This window comes from Sebastes fasciatus, chromosome 13 (assembly GCF_043250625.1).
Source record: "Sebastes fasciatus isolate fSebFas1 chromosome 13, fSebFas1.pri, whole genome shotgun sequence".
In the NCBI taxonomy this organism is placed as follows: Eukaryota; Metazoa; Chordata; class Actinopteri; order Perciformes; family Sebastidae; genus Sebastes; species Sebastes fasciatus.
In genome coordinates, this window is record NC_133807.1 from 23,195,856 (window position 1) to 23,218,903 (window position 23,048).

At 40.2% G+C, this 23,048-nt stretch overlaps 1 long non-coding RNA gene across 2 annotated transcripts in view; it reads left to right on the forward strand.

Annotated features, from left to right (window-relative positions):
* Nucleotides 1-23,048, forward strand: part of LOC141780829 (uncharacterized) — a 111,205-nt gene that overhangs the window by 44,392 nt on the left and 43,765 nt on the right. For both annotated transcript variants that reach the window (XR_012596727.1, XR_012596726.1), the window contains exon 4: nt 1,817-1,860. This is a non-coding gene — a long non-coding RNA (uncharacterized LOC141780829). The remainder of the gene's footprint in view (nt 1-1,816; nt 1,861-23,048) is intronic.

The window sequence follows — 23,048 nt, forward strand, 5'->3', positions numbered from 1 at the left end:
GCCAGGCAGCTTGAGAGGCTTTTCAGCCACTGATTAACAGTTGGTGGTTCTTTCCATTGAAGAGCAATAACATATTTTGCCTGATAGATACTTTTATATCATTAGGAAAGACACCCAAGATGCAAAAGAAACTATTTCAGATACATTCTGTCCCCTCCTCTGAGTGTCTGGACGGATTAGATATGCACATGATCCCTTTATATTGCAACAATCTAGTGTTTATAGTATGATACCATAGCATGTCAACCCTCAATATTTGAACAGTTGCACAAAGCTATGTATTTGTTTACTAAGGATTCCTTTGCTTTGACCATAATCACTCGATACAAACAAGATAGATGGTGCAAGACAGCTTGTTTAAGACAGGACAGAGGTGGTTTAAGAAGTGACTTTTGTGGTTTTAATACATCTACACCTCCTGTTTTATAAGCAACACTCTGGCCAGGCAACCTGCCAGCTCCCAGAAACAACAACACATTATCAGGCTGACACTGTAAAGATGTCAATGCAAACTGGATTGATTGATATTATCACAAGCAGTAACGGTGAGGTGAATCGCTCTGGATCTTTTGTTTCCCAGTGATAACTCAGGGTATATAACTGGATTTAAATTATACATGGCACTGCTGATCGTTTACAATCTCAGAACACATCGTTCCAGTGGCAGCAGGGCCTTAAATGGAGCAGAGTGATTCCTCTCCCTCTGCCTGCTGCAGCCAATGTGACAGGCCTTTTAATTGTCTCATTCAGATAACACGTCACGCAGGGCCGAGATCGAGAGGTGACATCTGCTAATCATCTGTCCAGCGCCTGTTCACACATCCAGTCCGGGGAGCTGATCGCCCCCTTGTGCCCTCTGTCTGGCCCCGATTCATTCTCACCTTCTATCTTGTATCCGCGGCCCTCATTCACGCCCACTTTTCACACTCTCCGTCCTCCTCCGGTGGCTCTCACACTCCTACCTATTTCCATTTTAATCTCAATGACTTCTTTCTATATCTCTGTATGTGAATGTATCGCTGCAGCCTCTTATTACTAACCTCTCTCTCTCTCTCTCCATCTTCTGTTTTTGACAGGCTGATCATTCATTGTCGTTGTGATCGGCACAGTATGAATCTATAGGCTTATAATCAAGCTCCTTGGAGGATAATTACAGTTCATTATGAAATGGTTCTTAATTTTATAGTTCCGGCCGTCGTGTCTGTCAGTTTTGATAACTCTGTACTCGTTAAAGTTATTGCTGAGGAACACGATCAGACATGCAGAATAAAAAAGAAGTCCTTTATGGTCATTGCACAACGAAATAAAATAGCAATCCTGACTGTGCAGACACATATATTTGCTTGACCTATAAAAACAGTAAGATATTGCATGTTGCTGAGTTGTATTGATTCTATACTGTATAAAACTAATAAATAAATACGGGAGTAAATATATAGAAAGGAATAAATTAAGGAAAGTCATCAGATAACACAGTCACTCATTAAACCGAAACACCGGCGCATTGCACAGAGGAACAGAAGCTTGCTTTCCGCTACCTGCTTTTAATGTAGGTTAAGACCAAAATCATGGTGAAACAAAGCAAACAAAGAGGTCGTGAGGAGCAGAAGGAAGAGAATTCAGCTCAAGTTCAGCCATCGATCTCTTGTGCCAGTTTCTTCTTAACAAGTGCCCGGTAATAACGACACGTTGTGGCCCCTCTTCACCTTACCCTTAACAAGCTCTACTGCTGAAAGACTGTTTTCAACTGTCTGATAAAAACCGGCATCAGGTCATCATATCCGACTGAACTCTTTGTCTCTGCCCTCCATTTCAGTGTTTAACACCGAGCCCCGTCGTCTCCTGCTGTGATCATCAAAAGTAAGCTCATTTACATTTTTGTTGGTGTAGTGGCCTATTTCAATATTAAGTTTATTGGGTGTAGTTTTTGTTGGGTGTACAATTGGATTTAATGCTGATGTTGCTGCGTCTGCCGTCTGTGTGTGCGTGCATGTGGTTTATGTGGCCGCCGTGCCAGGCTGTGTTAAAGTGTAATTTTTAACGTTACTGGGCATGCTGTTGTGTTTGTCAGCTGTGTGTGTGTGAATATGTGGCAGCCATGCTAGACTATGAGATGCTGTTAGTGTTCGTCTTGTTGGTTCCTTTAACATAACGCAACCTCTGATGATGTGTAGGCCTAAAATAGGCTTACGGCTTGTAGGATTAATCTGTGTTGCATTCAAGCAAGTATTGTTGTATGGCTTATTTTTGTTAACATATGAGAACATATTACGTAGCCCGATTGGTCTTGTGTGTCTGCACCACTGCTCAACAGTTGAGACAGATTTCTAAACCACTTATTTTGGAGGTAAAGCTCATTGAACAGTACACATTTACAAAAGGGTTTGTTCATGTTTCTGCCCCTTTGTACTTACTTTCAGTTCATTGTTGGCATCGTAACCCCTATTCGCTTGTTTTCTGTGATACTGGGTGTATTTTTGACCATTTAAAAGTTTTTTTAAAAACTGAAATAATATATATATTTTTATGACACAGTGATTATAGATCATTTTCACAAGAATCTGCAGCTCCCCTTGGCTTTATGGAGCATTATAGTGATATATTTCCCTCAGGAGTCGGTAAAGAGAGTAAATATTGGACTTACATTCATCAGGTGGACACAAACATGACCTCAAATGAATTAAAATGTTGCTGTTAATGTTGTTGTTTGCTAACAAGTTCATCTTATCAATATAAAAGGAGATTATTTGTCAGTGATGTGTTCACAACTTGTTTCCGCTGCTCCTAAGTGGCCAAAAAACTCAGTTATTGCAGGTTTAATATCGTCTTTTTTATTGGTTTTGATCTTGGGTGCATCACCTATGATTTTCTTTTTAATAATAGATCAATTGTAATTATAGTTTTTATTTTTTAACTTGTCAGCTGTCTGACTTGAACCTCTTTTTTTTAATGTGCATGAGCAACCAAACCCCTCTGAAGGTAAATCAAATTAGGGTGCTGTTGATGGACACTACTGTTGCACAATATAGGCTAAATAAGCAATGAGGGAGGTACTCACAGTTGGATTTTTTTAAGTTATTGTGGGCATTGGCGAGACATCTCTAGGAAAACAAAAAAATACATTATTAAATCTTTGCACAGACATTTGTTTTTCTCTTTGTTAACTTTTCAAATTTGACATCAGCAGCATTTTTTCCCCAAGTGGCAGTTTGATTGACATCCCTCTGCTCATGTCTTGCAGCATTGTTTGCCAGTACACAACAGTAAAGTAAATACATTCCTCATATATTGTACTAACAACCAAAACTTGTGTATAGTGCATACTTTCTAGTCGTAGTGCAGATTTTGGGAACAAATATCAGAGATCAACTGTCACTCTTCTTTTCTTTGCGTGAGGCCAGAACGACCTGCATTACTCCAGGTTCCTTGTTATTTCTTGCCTCAACCTAGAGGAGCTTGTATTCAGGCTTTGTATATGTGATTGTTTGTGTAATGCCTCATCATGTACTGCAGATGGATGGGAAAGGAAAGGGATGGTGGTGGTGACTGGTGTGAAGCATCTCCCCTATCTTTCTGCATTAATGTATTCTAAACTGACTCTGTGTGTTTATATTGTTTGTGTGCTGGTGCATTGTGTGTGCACTGATGCATGTAGGTATGTACTGTAAAGGCTGGTGAATGGATACTGTGATAGTTGGGGAATGAACTGCTGTAGTAATTGCATTGAGCTCAGCAGATAGATAAAAGGAGAGTCCATGGGCGCTTTGCTTGATAACACTGGTGAGAGACTCAGTGAAGTGGAGTGGTTGGAAAACATTACACTGTACTGTAGGCTCATTGCCCGGAGAGTTGTGCCGCTCTTTCCTCTACGGTGTATTACCAAGCTCCATATGGTGCAGAACAGAATTCATTAATTGTTTGTGCACCGACACGCAACCTAAATGAGGTCAAACGATTGGACTGGTAAAGCATGAGAGAGCACAACCGTGCATTTCATGAAGTAGTATACGGCAGCCCATAGCTCATATTTCCCATGAATACAGAGAAGGTGAGTTGGCACTGAGGTTCAGCACAGATCGGTGTATTTCCTCAGGGTCAAGGATGCCGTGTAGCGTCTTTCTCTCTTCAGATCTCTAATCTTCATTGTTCCGTTTCCCCTTCACCTCCATTTATCAGCTCTTCTGCTCTTCCCACCGACACATCGGGTGATGAATTAAGCTGCCCACAGTGGATCATTCTGCATGAATCACTGCTACTGTACTCTAACATGGCACTGAACAGGCACGGGGGAGTGTGCAGCCTTGCCACCTTTGATGGGAGTTTTTGTTACTGCCAGAGGTGAAAGACATGGATCTTTTATCATGGTTTATGCCATTTTGTACTACAATAGCAGAATATATCATAATGTACGTGTAGATGATATAAAGAAATATATGGTGAGATATAAATGTGTCCCTTTAAAGCAGCAGTGCCCAGACTTTTTCCCTTGGAACTCAATGGTGGGTCAAAGGCCAAAAGTAAACACGTATTGTATTATGTTGTATTGTTAATGCCCACTCCTATCGTGACATAGTAGTGTATTTTGGGGGAAATTCAATCACGGAGAATGAATTGTCTGTTATTGGATTATCCAGTTCATTAAAAACTTCATTAAAAATCCTCTAAATCCAATATTACCATAAAGTAGCTCAGTAATTTGGCCTAATACAATTCTCCCCCAAACTTTTTGGCTTATGGCCCCTTAAAATTATTTACTCGTGATCATCAATCAACCTGTTTTATTTGAATAATGTCCAGAGCCCTGAGCAGCTAAAGTTGTGCAAAGTTGTTCCTGTGTAATTCACAGGAAAGAAAAGGCAAAGATGAGAGGAGCTTGGGATATTTCTTCCTGCTTTCCTAACATGTTATTTGTCTCATGACCTCCAATTTGGGCATTCAGGGGGACCGAGACTCCCAAGTAGGGAACCACTGGCCCCTAATATTACAACTGGAGGTATTAAACTCTGAGTCGATGGCATATTTACTGAGCAAAACTGCATCTGTTGTCACAATGTATTTGAGTTTGTGCTCGCCCTCCCAGTTCCTTCCTACCGTGTGTTTTTGTATAAGCGGATATCATTATCATCGCTTGACAGTTTATGTTTTATTCATCAAGTCCCCGATAAGTAACAACGCTGCCCAGGCCCTCAACTAATCACGATCCCGGTGGGGAGAGGTTTTTCCATCATTAGCTTCACCTGTGGCTGGGCTCTCCTCAGCTACAGATGCTAATATGGCAGTGATGAGGTTAGCAACACAACAACCCCGCCTGTATCTGTAATAGCAGGTTGAAGGATGAGACCTAATCACCAAATCACATCTGTCATCTTCTTTCTGCTCTTGCTGGAGGCGAGGAAGCGTCAGGAGTCCCTAATTGCCAATCAGGGGTAACTAGAGTGCGAGAGACGGTACAAAGCAGACTGGAACCTGGCTCAGACAAACGCAGGAATTCAGGCTTCGCAGAGGAGAGTGAAGTCTCAGAGAGGTGTTTTTGTTCTTTGTGTTTTGCTGTATGAGGATGCGCTGTGTACCTTTGAAGCACACTGCCGACTGAGACCCTGGCAGGGGCAGTTAGGTCTCCCCCCTTCTAACCACCAGACTGCTTTTGATGTCTTTTTTGTACTGCAGACTCTGAACTCTCTTAAGTGTGATGCAATCCCTACAAAACAGATTGTAGTGTTTTCTCTGTGCATTCATGTGTGGGTGTTTCATCATTACAGGGAATTACAGCGACAACTCCTGAGAACAAAACTTAACGAAAAGTATGCATGTTTCTTTTAACAGTCTGGGTCTTATATCATAGTTCTGTTATTAGTTTGGTTATTTTAACACTGATCTGGAGACATTAACATTACTACAGCAGCACTATCCTGACTGTTGGCTGGAGGTCCAGAGTTGTTGTTGGCCACTTGTGTTAACAAGTCTTTCATTGTTAATGTCTTTTTTTGTCCACAACTCAAAGATATTCAGTTTACTGTCATAGAGGAGTAAAGAAACCAGAAAATATTCACATTTAAGAAGCTGGAATCAGAGAATTTCGACATTTTTTTCTTGAAAAATGACTCAAACTGATTAATCGATTATCAAAATAGTTGGCGATTAATTTAATAGTAATAATTAGTTATAATTATAGTAGTTATATTAGTAATAATTGACAACTATCTATTAATTGTTTCATCTCTACACACCAGTCAAGTGTCACTCATTTATTTTCTGTGCGGCTGTATTTCCTGCAAAGCATTTTGATAAGATGAGTATTGTGTTGTGTCTAATAATAATAATAATAATAAACATAACACTACAACCACGTCCAGTGGGCCAAGCACCACGATAGTCAAGATGATCAGACAGGCTGTTAACAAATTCACACTTCCCATCCGTATTTTGTAAACCAAATTATTTGGAAGAGAAGGCTGCAGTGTTGGCCACATCCCCAGATCTCAGCCTTTAAGTTGGCGGGCAAAATATGTAATTAAGAGGACGCAAAATCTACAAAAACAAGACTTGTGGAAAATAGGCCAAATTTGCCTTTAAAGGATAAGGCCGTAACAACGAATCCGTCTGTTAACCCTCTGAGACCCACAATAAACTTTTTTCAAAAATTGTTTTTGTGTTTTTTAGGGGGGTACAGGTGGTATTTAGGGGGACTCATAAATCAGAAATAAACATGAATGAATGAAATAATTTATTAAAATAAATTGTAAAAGTCTATAAGGGTTTAGAACAGTAAGATCTCATGCTCTAATATGTCTCATAAGTTGTTGCACCAATTGGGTTGATAGCTTTTGTTACACAGATTTGGTGCTAAATTTAGCCATTTTTTACCGCTCAAGAATTGATTTAAAAGATAAATAATCCCTCCAAAATACCACATTAAGACACCAAGACCTTGAGGAACACCATAGAAAATGTCATGCTGTGATTTGGTATCAAAAACTTTTGACATTTTGTAGATTTCTGCGATTTTGGCGATTGGATGGCGAACACTTCTGTTCTGGAAACTGCTCAGAAACCCCCTTATTGTCAATCTACCTAGGAAAGCCAAATGGTCTCACTACAATGAAATGACTACAATGGGGACTAACATCATCATACATGAATACAATTGGGCTCATTGGATCCACAAGAGTCTCAGTTTTACAGTCATACTCAATTTATGTATTTCCAAGTACTCCCAAGACTGTTTAGAGCAGTGGTCTCAAACTCAATTTACCTGGGGGCCGCTGGAGGCAGAGTCTGGGTGAGGCTGGGCCGCATCAGGTATTCCACAAAAAAAGCTTTGTTAAAAAAAAACCAATCTTCTCAAACGTCATTATTAACAGTTCTTTAACTTGAATGGGTTCTTCTGAACATGAACTGTCCTGAACATGAATGGAACATTGAAGAACATGAACGGTTCTTCTGAACATGGCCTCTATTGCGTCTCCCACTTTTCCTGAAATTGTCTGTGCTCGTCACCAACCTTTCTCTTCACTGCAGGCTTTGAAAAAGACAAGATATATATTCATTCCACTTGGTGTCACTCCGCAATAAAGTTGTGCCTGCTGTGTTTGTGTTGCTCTGCAATTACACCACCAAACCGCTAGTTGGCGGCGGCGTCTCTATGAGTTTCCTTCTTCTTCTTGTACTACAAACAGAAACTGAGCGGAGTTGGAGCTCATAACTGTTGAACCACAGAACTTTTACTGACATTACTGCAACGCCGAAAAGAGAAAATATATCTGAGTGGATTTGTGTGAACAAACATTGAAAAGATGGAGGCAGAGAGAAGTAGAACTTTCTGTGGTTGTCCGGGGTCCTGGCCGCTCAGCATCGCTGAGAGACTGGACCAATCACAGCTGTTGCGGTCTGCGTCGCCGCGACGTGTAGTTACATTTCTGGAGAGGTGCACGTCAGGCTACGGCGTCGATTCAACGCAGAAGTATAAATCAAGCTTTAATCGAGCTTATGCGATGTTACACGGGCGCCGCCATAGTTGTTGTGAAATGTTTCTCTGCTTGCATCAAGCCCGGCCGATTGCCCGCCCCCGGGAGCCATATACCCCAGTGTGATTGGTAGGTTCGTTCAGCTCGGGCTCGCGCAACAAAGGGACCTTCCACACACAACGCGGCAAAGTGCCATTCACATAAAACTCGCGGGCCGAGGGCGCCTGGTTAGCTCAGTTGGTAGAGCGGGCGCCCATGTAACAAGACTTGGTCCTGACCGCGGCGGCCCGGGTTCGAATCCGGCCTGTGGCCCTTTCCGCATCCACTCTCTCTCCCCCCTTTCCAAGACTCTATCCACTGTCCTGTCAATAAAAATGAAAAAAATGCCCGCAAAAAAAAAACTTTATAAAAAAAAAAAAAATTTGCGGCCGCACTAACATTAAACTTTCATATCAAGGTGGGGGCCACAAAATATCGTCTTGCGGGCCGCAATTGGCCCGCGGGCCGCGAGTTTGAGACCCCTGGTTTAGAGACTCCGGTATACAGAAATATTGAAACACATTATTTTTAGAATAGGCGAAAATAACACATGCATGGTTTTTACCCAAAACTGCATGTGATTATCATAAAGTGGGCACGTCTGTAAAGGGGAGACTCGTAGGTACCTACAGAACCCATTTTCATTCACATATCTTGAGGTCAGAGGGCAAGGGACCCCTTTGAAAATGGCCATGCCAGTTATTCCTCGCCAAAATTTAGCCTAAATTTTGAGCGTTACTGACCCTCCTTCTCGACAAGCTAGCATGACATGGTTGTTACCAATGGATTCTTTAAGTTTTAGTTTCATATGATTTCTGTACCTTCGCTCTAGCTCCAAAACTGAACCTGCTACAGCCTCTGAAAAACAGTCTGTCGAGATCTCCCGCAACCACGTGGGTCTCAGGGGGTTTCCAACTTCTCTACTCTGTTTGTGACCCCAAGATCACTGTCTCTATAAAATCTGTAAAAACAACAAAATGTCATGTAAGACTTTAATTTCCTTAAACAGCAGGGCACTTTGTTTTTCGCAAACATGATAATACAGATATGGTGCTCTAGTAACTCCTATGTTGGATCAAAATAAACTACAGTGTGTTTGTTCATCATAATAAAGGAACACAGATGGGCTCACTGATGTGTCTATAATAGGTTTTATACAACAGCACAGCTCGATGGCACAGAGGAGTAAGATACATCAGGCCTTGGCTGCACAGACAATATTTGTTAGTAGGATCAATATATCGTTTATTTTGTTGACAATAATCAAAATATAGAATTTCGCCAGACTTATTCTTGAAGGAAAGTAACTTACTTAACTGGTAAAACTAAAACTAGGCAAAGTTTTTCTGCTCAAACTTTACATCCTCCATCAGCATGAATAACAAAGTGGAGCTAGAGGAGAGAGAATAATAAAACAACAACCTATCCCCACTAACTGACAGAGCTGAGTTCGAACTCTAGGCGGTCTCCCAAACAAAATGAATGAGCACTCTGTGAAGAGAAAGCTGGACTCTGCAAAACATTAACCACTAACTATAAACCAATCGCAGAGTGAAATAGAAACCGATTCACTGAAGGTCTCACTCATCTCTGTGCTGCCCACATAATGAAAAACAGTGAAGTATCATGTACTCTGTCACCTGGAAAAGGCATGAAAAGATGTCTTTATAGACACAAAGGAGATTACAAAAAGCAATGAAAAGGGATTCAACAGGGCTTATTCATGGCAGCTGACTCCACTCTGTTAATCACATTGTGCTCCCTCACTGATACTCTAGATGAAGCTAATATCAGCGAGGGATTAATATCCAGCTCTCCTATTAAACAAGAAATGGCGCTGGTGGTGGCGAGTGGGTGGAAGGAGATCGTGAAACAACTGCCATGTTGATGGTTAACTGTACTTAGTGTTATTGGGCACTGGGATTACGGGAATTATGGGTATCCACGTACTGACGGAAAATCCTATTAAGTGCTCATTATCTATTCTATTAAGCAGAGAGATGCACAAAGAGCTTTTTCCTCTCCACCGTTTCCTCTCATTTACACACACACAAACACTCACTCACACTTGTGTTTTAATAATGTTTGATGGTTGCTTTTAAAGTAATATGTTATATATATGTGTTGGTTATTAACCTCACAGTAGTACTTCTCTCATCAACTACTTGATTGCCATGACATCATGTATAGACATTCATGCTTCTCAGATGAGATTACCTGACTTTTCATCTAGCGCCATACTCAGGTCAAAAGGGATTAATGGGTCCAAAAACACCAGACTTTCGCCCAGGAGACCGGTGTTTGTACTACGTGTGAAACCAGAAGTCAACGTTGATTTATTTCTCACATAACTCCCATACTTCCTGAGTTATTTTAATCCAAACCATGATCTTTTCCTGAACCTAACCAAGTAGTTTTGTTGCCTTAACCTAACCAAGTTGTTTCCTGTGAAGACGGAAGTTTATTATGAAAAGAAAAATTTGGAAATTGACAAATGCGTCACGTGTTGCTGAACATTCGTAGGAAAAAGCGTGAAAAATTACAAAATACGTTTTCAAGGCAAGCTCAAGTTTCTTTATTTGTCATTTGTCAATTCCAGCAAAGCAGTCATTGGCAATGAAAATCTTTGGTCTCAGGTTCCTTCAACAAAGCTCATAAAATATGTATGTACAAAGGGGGAAATCACACAAGTAAATGTAAAAGCAAAATGATAATATATGGCATAAAATAGTGCAGTTAAGATAAATATAAACATAAGTAAATATAAAATAGTAATGTAAATGTAAATTTGTAATTTTGTTGACGATAGTATTTCAAATGATTTCGTAATATATCATACGAACCGCACGAGGATATGTTCACCATATATATAAGAAATACTTCATGTGAAGAAATAAAGAGTGTACTTCATACATATCTTTAGCTTATTTTTCACATATTTTCTTATCCAAGACTACATATGATATTAAATCTATTGATCTTTCTGCTTACACCATTCTCATACAAATGAACTGTACTACTGTAATCTTTACCTTTTATGATGCAGCAGTAGGCAACACTGATATCCAGCTTTAAGTCAAAGGACAGATCACGTTAACTCTGCTTTTGAGCTCTTTGGCTTTATGATTCTCTGATAGTTTTCTGTTCATATAGTTTTCCATAAGGCCCTCGTGATTAATCAGTTATCGCTCTGTGAATCTTCAAGGCTTTTATCTCCTCCAATTTAGTCAATATTGAATTGGTGACACTCGGCAGTGTCCATATTAACAGAAACATTTAAACGTAATTGAACATAAGAGAGCTCTGGTGCTTTACACTTCAAAGGCTTTCATAGATCGGCTGTCACTCGGCTGACAGCCGGTAGCTGAGAGCCACTTCAGCCCGTCTGTGACAGCGTATACGACAACCGAGCAACGCCGTCTTTGACAGGATTTCACACACAAATCGCCCCAAAAATAAGTCTTCACCGAAAAGCAGATGAATTCAAGCGTGTCTGTTTTTCTTTTCTCATCTTTTCGAAACTGTGAGTCACAAGCAGAAAGCTTGCAATGGCGCCGGCGGGCTGAAAACATACAGCTGTGATATCAATACATCAAGCCTCCTATTATTTCAAGGACTCATAAATTAGGAGGGCCGGGTCACTTTTCCGCTGTTAATTAAAGCCTATAACATAATGCCATGGCACAGTTCACTGTAATTGAGTTAATTACCGCTGGTAGCTCGACTGTTAACATGCCTCCCACACATAGAGGGGTCGAAAGGTCAAACCACCTACATTGCCGTCATGGAGAGCTCCCTAGAGAGGGCTGCTAAGACGGCAGAAGACGTCACTGTGGCTGAATGAATTGAAAACCTTTTTAGTTCAGGTCTGTGAGGGTAGGAATGAACCAGCACAATTAAGGAAAACATTGGATTGGCTGTGTAGAATTGACCTTAAAGGGAAAATTCACCACCTTTTTTTGGTGGATGTCCAATCACTGTTGATGGTAAATGTAGTTGATTGAGGCAATGAATTCTTCTGCGCGTGCTACAGTAGCTACGGTGTTCTTCTCCTGCTTTCGGAGCCATGCTGGCAGTGCCTACATGAACCAGGATGCATTGCATGCAAGTTTCTGACGCCCAGGGTCAGGGTTGGAAATTAGCACCAGCCAACAGACAAATGCTGGTAAAATATGCAAGTGGCTGCTGGATTTGCTTCACTCACCAGCCAAAACAAATAAACAATGGTAATCTATTGAGTGTCAGGCAGTGGCAGGTTACAAAAAGTTCATTTCCATCCCTGCCCAGGGTCCCCACCTGCCATATCCTCTTGCATGGCTACTGCAGCCTTGGCCTCTTTCTGCTGCCTTTCTTTGGCTGTATGCTCTGGCTCGAATAAATATGGCTGAATATCAGAGTCAGCCCAAACACTGTAAAATGTAAAAAATGGTGCATTACATACAAATCGATTTTGTGGGATACATATGAATTACAGTGCATCTATTTTCATAGGTATAGCTATGAATGGTGTATGAGAACAGCCTGAACTACGTCAATACGCCAAATGACGGTGCTGGATGCAGAAAGAACAACAGCTGTGAACTCAGCTTTCTCCATCAATATAGCACGCACTGAGGAGTTAATTGCTTCGATCGACTACATTTACCATCAACACCGATTGGACATCTACATAAAAGGTGGCAAATTTTCCCTTTAAAGCTACGAAACATCGAAACAGAAGCTAAGAAATATTGAATGTTTGAAGCTTGCAAATTTATCAAATGTTTGATTCCTGCAGGCTCCCATGGTAACAGCCAAACAGGAGGATGTAAGGAATAAGTCCAACTCTACTTTTTCATGCTTCGTAATGTTTTAGCCCTATAGTTTGGCTTCACTTTTCCTCTATCCCCGCTTTTTTTTCTCTCCTCTCCTCACTCGGGACTCACTGAGCTCCAGGATTAGATTAGCTATCATTTATAGCAGGCCTGGGAGGCTGTGAAGAGCAGACTCCATCAGATGGAGAGATAATGGTGCTTTATGATAGATCCTGGCTAATGAAATGCCACTGTCTGTAATGAGATCAGTGAAAAGTGAGCTTTTGACCCTGTGAAAAGGGCAGACAGCATGTTGAGAATATCTTCTAAGATTTCTGCCCTCCTGTTCAAGACACAGTCCGTCTGAATTCATGACAGGCAGAGTTTTTTTTCCTCGAATAAAACTGTGAAAAATGTCTCACTGGCAGCGCCACAGTAATACAGAGCGCCGGTTGCACACTCCAGCTGAAGCTCAACACGAAACACACATGCAAAAGTACAAACAGTGGAAATGCCAAAATGCTAATGCCAACATTTACCAGAGGCTGCGAGGTGGGGCTGTTCAAACAGTGGGGAGAGTGTAAGGTCAAGAAGAGGATTACTCATTCACACTGTGCCTCGGAGGCCCACACATCTTTATAACAGCACAAATGCACAAAATCATTCCCGACAGCAGCACGAAGAGCGTGAAATGCTGTAAGGACTGCTGACGAGGAAACTTCTAATACCAAGCATACAGTAAATAAATACCTAATTAAAATCAATTTTCCGACATTGACTATAAATACTGAGCACATTCACCGCAATCACTTCGTCTCCCAGCACAAATCACTTTACTATAAATAAGTAAAAGAATACAGAGGGGTTGAATTTAAAGATGGATTTTGGCAGAACAGCTTGTAATCGGGGATAATCACAAAACAAAGAATGTACGAAAGATGAGACAGTAGTGATTGTGCTCTAGGCAGCTAAACGATGGCTTCTTGCTAATGTCATTCATTCATTAGCCCCATTTGGGATTAGCTCTTTCCATTGCACCCATGTAATTAATTGAGTTCTATCTTGTGTTGTGAATTTTTGCAACAAATAGAATAATAAAACGCATTGGACTCAGTGTGCAAGGTTTCTTTGCGTAAAGTTTTTTATCGGATGACGGATTAAAAGAAACATGAAAAATACGAACTTGGTGTGACCTTTTGTCTCAAAACGAAAATGCTTATGTCATATAGTATAGTCATATAATAGTCATTTTTAACCTTCATAGTTTTAGTCTAGCTTTGTCGACGACAACTCAAGCTGTTTCAGTCACTGAAAAGTAATTTGATTTTAGTCAAAATGTTTTCTCACTTAATTTTGTCAGCTATTTTTTTCTGTCTTTGTCTAAATCCATTGTCCTTTTTTAGTCATCAGATTATATTGAGCATTTTAGTCAATCTAGTCTATTCAAACCAATAATTTTAGTCCATCTTATTTCACATAAGATTTTATTACATTTATTTTATTTATTCTATTAATTTTATTTATTTATTTATTATTATTATTATTATTATTATTATTATTATTATTATTATTATTATTATTATTATTATTTTTAATCTTATCATAATCTGATGAAAAGCACAGGTTGAATGATTAAGAATGCAGCTCTGCAGTTACTCAGAGTCTTCCTGACTGAGCTCATTAGTGATGCGCGGCTCAGTCGCACCCTCCGTTCGGTTATGAGAGCCAATCTGCACCGCCAACATGCAAAAATTAATAAAAAACCAACCACTCAAACCCGACCAACAAACTGCCAACTTTTTGCATTATAGTGGCACAGTTGTCAGTACTGAGGTCTGAGACGTGGCAAAGACAACAGACAGAGCGCCGCTGCCGCTTTTTGTTCTTAAAACTAAGTTTTTTTCGTCAACGATATTGCATGTTTGACATCGTCACCGTCTGTGCTGAAATATTTATACAAAGCGTATATGCTTTTTAAATGTTGCAACAGTCCCTGTCCTCCATTATTGGATTGATGATCTTTTCTCAGTCATGAGCCCCTCACATGAAGCAGCACCATGAATCTATGAATAAGAAACCAGCACATCCCTCCTGTTATATAATGACACTTTTCTTGATTGCCTTCTCTGTCCTTCTCTAACCTCTTCAAAATGTTCTTCGCTTTCGCTTTGTTTTCTTCCTTTATTCTTCACAGGTCATCAACCTCTCCCGTCCCCTCTCATTTCCGTCCACTTTCCTCCTTGCTCTCAGTAAGTCGAGGAGTTGTGTGACAGCAAAACGCATCTGAGAGCAGTCATCTTCTTCCCTCTCTCATCATCCCGAGGAGCTAAGCCGCATGTTTGAGTCTCTGAAGAGAGGTCAGAGGTCGGGCGTCATCTATAGCTTCAGGAGAATACGTGACTGACAAGTTTTCATTTACACCTTCTCCCCTCTCCTCACTCAACTTCATTTCCCATCTCTGCTGTCATTCCCGGGGGAACAGCACGTACTTGCTTCCCCATTGAAAATATGTGTTTTGCATCTCAGACGGAGACGGTTAACAAAGAATAATTTGGTCTCATTTTCCCCTCATACATTTTGTTTATTAAAGCGTTTTATTATTTATACTTTGCCTGTAGCTATTTAATTATGCTGCGGCTGTTTAGCTGCAGACATGTTTTAAAATCCACCTGGATGTCACCAGACAGCCTGCTATTATTACTTAATGAGATCAAGTCTGTAACCACACACACAAAATTAATTTGAAACATCTTTTCAACTTTCACAGTCTGCCTGTCACTGACAAGAAGCTCGCCCACTCCCAGCAGAGGAAAGACCAAAATGTCCTGAATCGTCTCTCTTCTCGTTTTTAATAACATTTCTGTTATTGTCAAGAAGTCATTTCCGAGGCTAATCTCCTTTTGAAAATGATAGAGAGAAGTCACAGAGGGTAATATACTTTTTTAAGAGTTTATTTTAATTGAGGAGTCATGGCAGGATTGCATTTGATTTGGTCCAGGGGAGCAGCCGGTCCTGGTGAGGTGACAAAGGAAATTGATTTTGTGCCCCACATCCTTTCCTGCAGCTCCTGGCTTGCTTTCGAATGGCACGGCTCAGTGCCATGTCAGGGCGGGCTGGGATGCAATATAGCTTCATGCATTTCTTCATCTGTGAGTGTGGGAGGTGGCCTGACCGTCTTACTGTGCGGAGGCACGAATGGCAGAGCTAGTGAGAATAGTGGGTAGAGAAAGACCGATCACTTTTAATGGATTTCTGTGGGCTGTGGGTGTAGTGTGTAGACTGATCTAGTGTCTGCCAGAGGTCGGTACACACTAGGGAAACAAATACAAATGCATCATTTGGATATGAACAGATAATGTGCTCTGAACATACTATATACAAACAGAAGTTAGTCCAAAAGTGCTTATGAATGAGCAAAAGAGTCAGTAGTTTTCTAAATTTTTTTAATAGACACTTCAAACCAAATTTATTTTCATCCAGATTTCTTCCCATTATGAACACAACCTCCCGTTTTTAAAGGGGATATATCATGAAAAACTCACTTTTTCAGTGCTTGTGCTCATACATTTGGGTATCTGGAGTGCCTACCAACCCACAAACTGTGTAATAAGACAACCCAGTCAGTTTTTTTTTTATTATCAGAAAACAGGTGATTCAACAAGCCATTCGGATTTGGCTCACCTTCCTGTGTCACATGGAGGCTCATTAGAATATATCGCCCACATCTTGAGAACTACCTTTGCAAAGGTGCACCATATTTTTCTCGCAAGACAATCAGAGCAGACTGGTCTTTTTCTGGAGGAGGGCTTAAAGAGACAGACGCTAAAACGGAGCATTTCAGACAGAGGGTGAATACAGGTATATTCAGACAGTATGAGAAAAATAACGTGCTTTTTTAACATTAAAGCATGTAAACATGTTCGAGTAGATACCCAAAATACAAGTATGAACCTGGAAATGAGCATTTTTTTAAATGTCCCCTTTAAAAAAAATCATGCAATATGGCCCAAAAACCTTCTGATATATTTCCATTATTAATTTCCACCCGGACAATTTTGGAGGTAGAGCTCAAATACAAAAAATCACAGTTGAAAAACTTTGAAAAAACTAGTTGTGATGTCACTAAATCATGCCCAGACCTATTAGTGGTGGAAAAAGTACTCAGATATTTTACTTATGTAAAAGTAGCAGTACCAGTGTATTACTTCAATAAAAGTACAAATGTATTAGAATCAAAGTATACTTAAAGTACCAAAAATAAAAATGCATTAATGTGTAAAGCTGGTAAAGGTGGAGCTATTTTTAATTACTTTATAGGCTGGGTTGCTTGTGACTTAACGATATCTCTGTTGATCCAGTTCTTCTGCTTGCTTTCATGGCTGCAGAAGGCTGTGTTTACGTGCCAGTTTGTTTCATATCGTGGCAACGGGGTGTTGAAATGGGCAGAGGACGGGATAACACCGGCCAATCCAAAAACTCACCAGAATGGAAATTTCAAAGGAGAACATACTGGCTGTAGCAGTTGTTGTCTGCACAGTAAAGGTCAAACATCCAAGTGAAGTAACAATAAGCAAAGCACATTTTTGAGTGGAGGTGAACTTTACTTCAGGTACATGGTATAAAATATGTTATTTTGTGTATTGTGTTGTACAGAAAAGTGAGCAATTATGACTGTTTCTAACAACTTTTAAGCTCTTTCTGGTATAAATCCAAATACAGATATTTTTGTGAAATGAACACATTAGCGATAGCAGCAGCTTTGTGTTACACCCCTAATAGTGCACACGTTCCCAGAGAGTGGCATTTAAAGATCTCTGTCACTCTTCATGTGCTTAACAACAAAGCTCCATCAGATGCAAGTTCATCCATGTTCAGCTGGCCAGAGGACTGGCCTTGAATTTCAACTATGCCATACCGCTGAGAGCCTGAGGGAACACTGGTCCGGGTGGACACCTCTGGGCAACTTGGCACTCTCGTAATATCATGGCCAGCGGTCACCTGGGGCGTTGCTGATGGGCTAAAATGTGCTAACCTGACCTTTTGCTTCTTATTAAAGTGTATTTCATGTGGCCAGATGTGGCAAACCAGCCTGTATAGTGTCTGTTGAGAGGGGCTGATGTCCTGAAGCTCTTTTTCCTGTAGCAGCACATCAGCATTAGCTCTTCTGCCTCACCGTCACCTTCTGTACCTCCTGCTTTACAAATGTGTGAAATCCTGACACCCCGCTGAGTATGGCATGGGCTACTGTCCAGGAGGAACGTTAAGTGCACCAACGACACCACTCCAACATGTCCTGAGATGAGTGCAAAACTGTACACACAGGTTGCAAACACACACACATTCATATACACATGTTGGCACCCTAGGGTCACTGAGAAGACGCTCTGCTTGTCTTTCCATTTATTTTTCTTCACGTCAGTGGGAGCTGTGAATTGGAAAATGTCTCACTAGAGGCCCCGGCATCCTTTTAAAATACTTTTCTTTGGGAATGATCTGTGAGTTTGGGGAAAAGCTGCACTCAATGACAGCACTTTCCAGTCCATTTGGATGTCATCACCAAAAAAAGGAAAGAAAGAAATACAGAAAGAGAGAGCAAAGAAACATTTAGAAAAACATGAAACAGAGCAAAGAAACCAGTAAAGCAGTAAAACACTTCAAATAAGCTTTAATTCAAACTAATGCAGCAGGATCAAAAGTGGCCTCTTCATTATTTCCTTATAATGGAGAAACACCTGCGAGGTCCTTTGAGAGCTTATGTGAATTGGCTTTTTCTATTACTGGTTAAAGGGTCTCATGATTAAGTCAGCATTAGTTAATGTGGGGAAAAGCACAGAAAATGCTTCTGGTAGCTCCAGTGAACCTCTGGGTCTGAAAAGTGAAGCGAATGTGGAAGTGCCTTAAACTTGCATTCTTTCTAATAGCCAGCAGGGGGCGACTCCTCTGGTTGCAAAAAGAAGTCTGATTGTATAGAAGTCTATGAGAAAATGAGCCTACTTCTCACTTGATTTATTACCTCAGTAAACATTGTGAACATGAGTTTATGGTCTCAATCGCTAGTTTCAAGTCTTCTTCAATACAGCATGATGTTCATTTAGTAACTTATGGTCCCATTTAGAGTCAAATAGACCATAAAGCAGGTTATGCTTTAGGGCGTGGCTGGCCTGTGATTGACAGGATGCTACCACGGCATTGTCTGGTCTGAGAGTTGTCCGTGTTTTCGTCGTAGAACTTTAACCCTTTCACAGTGTGTTTCAGTTCATGAAAGTTAAATTGTAACCTTTTTGGTTGCCTGAAAATGTCTTATTCAGCGTTGGTTGTACTTAGCTCCACCCTCTAGTGTCACTTCTGGTTGCAAAAAAGCAACATGGCTACAGCCAAATACCAACATGGCGACGGCTAAAATGTTGAACTCCAGGCTTTAAAGCGGCAGTCCACAAACCAATGGGTGACATCAAGGTGACTATGTCCACTTCTTATATAAATGCTTGCTTGTTTGTTGACGTCAGAAATGGTGGAGACCATGGAAGTAAATTTTTCAGTATTGTAATTTTTTGCCGTATATTGTTTTTCTTTGTAATTTTATTATATATCTGAGGAAACTGTTGATATTCCCAACAGCCTCATCTTTTTCCTCTGTCATTATGCTTTTGCATTTCCTGCATTATGTTACCCACTTGCTAGCTTGCTAAATTGTTAGCCTCTGTGGCTTCTTAACCACTTGAACGCCAAGCATATCGTGTACACGACTTCCCATGTTGTAAACACAAACTCACGAGTTTCATTTGAAGACCCCAACAGTCTATGGGTAGCTCCAATTCACTCTAAATTGAAATCATTTACAGCACTCCTTTCTTCTCCTATCAAAGATATTTTGCAAATACAGTAACGAATAGCAATTATTGTCTTTCACGTCTTATCTTTTGACAAGCTGCTTTTTGTGGGAAGCAAACTGTCATTATCTTTGCTTATTTATTGAACAATACAAATCCTTTACCACCTGCTGCTGTGGAGATTAAAAACTGTAGAAAAATAAGAAAACTAAAATGACATTATACTGAATATGTCAAAAATGACAAAGAAAATACACAGTCTGAGATGACTGCTGTTGAGATGAAATTTAACAATTTACAAGTGTAGTATATTTTTTAAGTAGAATTGCAATCCAAGCCTCTCTACTTTACAGACACAATGTTGAAATGACATGTGGTTAAATGATTCCTCCTTGCAGCTCCGTGTGTTTGTGTGATTAGTAAAGCAGCCTTATCGTCTTGGTTGCAGGAGAGAGCAGAGGGGCTCTGGTCAGTGCCGTCTGATAGGAAAACTATCTCATGCTTCCGACGGTGGTCGTGCTATTCGTTGGCTCTTGAAGGCGTCGGGGAAGAGAGATAACTTTTAAGAGTCCTCACACTTATTACAAAGCCGTCACTAGCGGGAGTGTTGACAGCTGATCGCTCGGTGGGAGTGTGACGCTCAGAGAAGCAGAGGGTGCTAAGATAGCAGTTGTCAGGGAGGTTAAGGGTGGACAGACTTTCCCACCATATTATTACACGGATTCCTCCGGCAGCGCCTGAGACGGGCAATGAGCCGTGACTTCACCTGCTGTTAATATCCATCCTGGGTGATTAGATTATAATCACACGAACCTCTTACCGTCTTAAATTCAGGCATAAAATCACATCTGATGATGTGATTATCCATCATGTCCAGGGGTGGTCAGAGACACATCTGGCTAATTTAATGAACACGTGTAAATGCAATTTTGTCTCCAAATCACACATTTGTCCACAGACTCAATCATTATAATCACAATTTGTACATCATGTGTTAATGCATATTGAGGTGTGGGATATTACTTAATCTCTACTACCTTGAAGGTGACTTCAGAAATTCAATTTGGCTGTTTTTGGAAATATTTCATTCTAGTTTAATGCGCTTATTAGCTTCAAATGTGGATGTATTATACATTTTCTTAGGATAACCAGGCTTATTTGATGTTAATAATCACAATCAAGATTCATGATGGATTAAACTTTCTGTTGTATTTTATGAGAATTCTGAAGGTGCCAAATATGAGTTGATTATAAAACAGTAATCCAACTAATCAGCGATATCTGTGAGGTTTTTGATGAATTTGCCAGCAGCTATGGACTTAAAACAGCATCATAACTGATAAATAAAGGAGAATTCATTGACTTAAAGTAACTTTTATTAAGGTTTTACCCAAGTCAATCTTTTCTGACTTCTGAAACATCAAAACACAAACAACTAGTGAATTCTTTTCAGCGTCTTCCTCCATTAAGGGGACGCAGCAACCAAACTTTGATGTACACATTTGTCTTGGACCGCTATAACAACACGTTAGAGTTATTGATATTAGGGGTGAAAGAAAATATACAAAATGTTAAGTATCTTGATGTTATGTTTTGTTATACTCTAGTAATTCTCAAAATCACTATCGGTTTTTAATTAATAGTTTAAATGCAAAGATTAACTAACTTGTTTTACTCAAATTTTATACATGTGGTGGTGTGTTCTTTGACAGTTTTCCTAAAAATTGGATTAAAAGAAATTGCAATATATCGCAATATATTGAATTGTAACCCCTGTATCATGATGCGTATCGTATCGCCAGATTCTTGCCAATACACAGATATGTTGTCTGACTGCACCTCTCAGTTCAAGAGCAAGCGTTGGGTTAACAAGCCGGGGAGTTGACACTGGGTGATTCTCAATGGGTAGTTTTGTGTCTTCATAACGAGTAACGTATTATTTAATGGAAGAATAGCCCTGGGGAAACTTAGCCCCTTTTCACACACATATTATTAACCTAAGCCCTGTTTCAGGCTGTCAACTTTTAGTCCTGTGTTTACTTGATTTTCAAGGTATAACCCCGAAAACTCAGTGCTAACCCTGCTCCATAGGGGCCAGCAAGCCCTAGGCTAAAGTCAAGTTAGCCCACTTTATGTTCCAGGAATGTGCCAGTGTGAAAGCTTTCTTAGCCCCGAGCTAAAAGCTCCCTCAGCCTGGGGTTAATCACAGTGTGGAAAGCCCTTACAGAGAACACTATAAATTGTACTTTCAAATGCATCTATAGCAACCTTAATTCCCATGAATTATGTTCACACAGTGGTGCGCCAGAGTGCCCTTTATGAAAGCTTTATTTAACCAGAATATGCCTGATGAGACACTTCTATGCTTTATTTCTGACCTAATGTCACACTAGAGGGCCATTCAGCAGTCTAAGTGCCCCCTCGGCTTAAATAATGCATGTCTGGTTTATTTTGACAGATATTATGTGGTGTTATAGTATGCATCTGGTATGGTATCATTGGGATTTGAACTTAGTTTGAGCTTTGATTACAGGATCTTTTGTCTGGAATCTGCCTTCAGTTTAAGTTTTTGAATCAGCCCTTGTAAACGTTTTTTGGATATGAACCTTTTACACCCCGTTTGTCTCCAAAAATGAACCTTGATCCTGTGTGTAAAAGAGGTGGCACTTGTCCGTGCCCATTTTCCATTACCAGAATACATTCATAAAGCCATGTTTTTCTTCAGCATATCTGACATGGGTACTGAATGTTATTATTGAACGAAATCACTAATACAGAATTCTTGTATGCGTTCACTAAAAAGCAAAAGTGGTTTGAGGTTTTAAACATCATAATGAGAGTTTATTCAAAATGTCCCTTGAACTGAGACACACACATCTCCTCTCTTGTCTGCACGAAAGGACGATTATTGTTTCGTTCATTACTGAATTGAATCAATCAAATCACCCATCTTCAGTGCTTGCATCAAACTTCTCTTTTTGTTTGATTGTTACATCTCTTGATACGTTTGGGCGATTGGATGAATATATTGACTATTGGTGATTGGCTGAGTACATTGCCGTTTTATTGGGGGGCAATTGTTTGGGTGATGTTTGTCATTTTTATTTTGCTAAGTTAATTGTCTGCCTCCGTAGAAAAAAAGCCACTCAGCTGCTACTCAGCAGGCAGAGAGAGATGCAGCGGGGGGAAACAACGTGCAGAGTTGGCATATTTTCATATCTAACTCTGTGAAATGAGGGTTTAATTCTACCAAACCAGAGTTGGTGATTGTTGGAGAGACTGAACCAGACGGTTTTGGTGAGCTGTATTTAGTTTCCGTCGAGGTTGAATGAAGTATGTTTTACGATGCTCCTCGGCCGCTGGAACAGCTGATCTCAACAGGTGACACACACCTACACAAATTATTCAGAAATTGTCGGTTG